This window comes from Colobus angolensis, unplaced genomic scaffold, assembly GCF_000951035.1.
Source record: "Colobus angolensis palliatus isolate OR3802 unplaced genomic scaffold, Cang.pa_1.0 Scaffold202, whole genome shotgun sequence".
Taxonomy (NCBI): domain Eukaryota; kingdom Metazoa; phylum Chordata; class Mammalia; order Primates; family Cercopithecidae; genus Colobus; species Colobus angolensis.
Window position 1 is genome coordinate 6,831,379 of NW_012115178.1, and position 2,618 is coordinate 6,833,996.

General features: G+C 46.8%; 1 pseudogene; it reads left to right on the plus strand.

Annotated features, from left to right (window-relative positions):
• The first annotated feature begins 1,447 nt into the window (after nucleotides 1-1,447).
• LOC105511703 overlaps nucleotides 1,448-2,618 on the plus strand; it is a 2,122-nt pseudogene continuing 951 nt past the window's right edge.

The following is a 2,618-nucleotide window of genomic DNA, read 5'->3' on the forward strand; positions in this document are numbered from 1 at the left end:
CACTACGTCCAGCTAATTTTTGTATTTTTAGTAGAGACAGGGTTTCTCCATGTTGGTCAGGCTGGTCTTGAACTCCTGACCTCAGGTGATCCTCCTACCTTGGCCTCCCAAAGTGCTGGGATTACAGGCATGAGCCACCATGCCTTGCCACATATCCTTAACTTTGGAAAAATGAACTTTCTAAATTGCTGGGACCTGTCTCAGATATTTGGGGTTCATATTTTCAGTATATATTGTTTCAATATATATTTTCCCCCAAAATCTCCCAAGTGAATCTGATGTTCCAAGGAAGATATGAATCTATCTGGTGGTTTCAAGTCTCCCCAGCACACAAACTGACTTCGATGCTAGTTTGAAAACCTGGCCACAGGCCTTTCCCACCTCACCTTCAGCTCTGATTTGATTATCAAAGTTTTCTGGCAGTTACAGGACTCCAGGATCTGTAGGCTTCAATCAACAGCTCATATCACTTCCCTAACAAGTGGCTATTCTTATCATTCTACTGCTCACAAAGCATAAGGACCCCTATTTTCTTTTCTTTTCTTTTTTTTAAATTTTTTATTTTATTTATTTTGTTTTTTTGAGATGGAGTTTCTTTCTTGCTGCCCAGGCTGGAGTGCAATGGCGCGATCTTGGCTCACTGCAACCTCTGCCTCCAGGGTTCAAGCGATTCTCCTGTCTCAGCCTCCCCTGTAGCTGCAATTACAGGCATGGGCCACCACGCCTGGCTAATTTTGTATTTTTAGCAGAGACGGGGTTTCCCCATGTTAGTCAGGCTGGTCTCGAACTCCTGACCTCAGGTGATCCACCTGCCTTGGCCTCCCAAAGTGCTGGGATTATAGGCGTGAGCCACCACACCTGGTCTCTTTTTTTTTTGAGACAGAGTCTTGCTCTGTCACCGAGGCTGGAGTGCAGTAGTGTGATCTCGGCTCACTGCAACCTTCACCTCCTGGGTTCAATTGATTCTCCTGCCTCAGCCTCCCGAGTAGCTGGGATTACAGGCACATGCCACCACACCCAGCTGATTTTTGTATTTTTAGTAGAGACGGGGTTTCACCATTTTGGCCAGGCTTGTTTCGAACTCCTGACCTCAAGTGATCCACCGGCCATGGCCTCCCAAAGTGCTGGGATTACAGGCGTGAACCACCGCACCCGGCCCAGGGCCCCTGTTTTCTTTCACATCTGGTAGGAACCAGATCTTGTGCTTTTGAAGATCTCTACCATCAGACTGCAATCTCCTGGTTACTAGAGTCCCCACAAATGCTGGTGGCCCCCACATCCACAAAAGGCTCCTCCATTCATAAACACCACATGCTTGCTCCTACCTTTATGCCTGGAATTTCTTCCCCACTTGCCTCTAAGTGTCCAAATTATGTTAAATCATGTTCTTCCGGATTTAGCTTAAGTTTTCCTTCTTAAATTTAATGGAATTTGTCCTTTTCACAAGATGGCGCTGAATGCCAAGAAGGAAGCGTCTGCCCCTCCTAAAGCCAAAGCCAAAGTGAAGGCTTTAAAGGCCAAGATGGCAGTGTTGAAAGGTGTTCACATCTACACAAAAAAAGAAGACCCACATCCACGTCACCCACCTTCCAGTGGCCTAAGACACTGTGATTCCCGAGGCAGCCCACATATCCTCGGAAGAGCTCCCCCAGGAGAAACAAGCTTGACCACTATGCCATCATCAAGTTTCTGCAGACGATTGAGTCCACCGTAAAGAAGATAGAAGACAACACCACACTTGTGTTCACAGTGGATGTTAAAGCCAACAAGCACCAGATCAAACAGGCTGTGAAGAAGGTCTGTGACATTGATGTGGCCAACGTCAACACCCTGATTCGGCCTGATGGAGAGAAGAAGGCATATGTTCAACTGGCTCCTGATTACAACGTTTTGGATGTTGCCAAAAAAATTGGGATCATCTCAACTGAGTCCAGCTGGCTAATTCTAAATATGTATATCTTTTCACCAAAAAAAAAAAAAAAAAATTTTAATGGAATTTAATGATACTCTGCTCTTCCAAAATGTAGTAACAGCAGCAGTCTGCACCAACAATTTGGCTCATCACTTGATGTTTTTTTTTTTCTTCTGAGACAGAGTCTCGCACTGTTGCCCAGGCTGGAGTGCAGTGGCATGATCTCGGCTCACTGCAAACTCTGCCTCCCGGGTTCAAGCGGTTCTCCTGCCTCAGCCTCCCGAGTAGCTGGGACTACAGGCACTCGCCACCACACCCAGCTAATTTTTGAATTTTTAGTAGAGCTGGGCTTTCACAATGTTGTCCAGGATGGTCTCGATCTCTTGACATTGTGATCCACCTGCCTCGGCCTCCCAAAGTGTTGGGATTACAGGTGTGAGCCACCGGCGCCTGGCCCATCACTTGATTTTTTTCCTTTTTTTTTTTTGAGACAGTCTTGCTCTGTTACCCAGGCTGGAGTACAGTGGTGCAATCTTGGCTCACTGGAACTCTGCCTCCCAGGTTCAAGTGATTCTTGTGCCTTAGCCTCCCCAGTAGCTGGGGTCACAGGCAAGCACCACCAGGCCCAGCTAAATTTTTTTGTGTTTTTAGTAGAGACAGGGTTTCACCATGTTGGCCAGGCTGGTCTTGAACTCCTGGCCTCAAG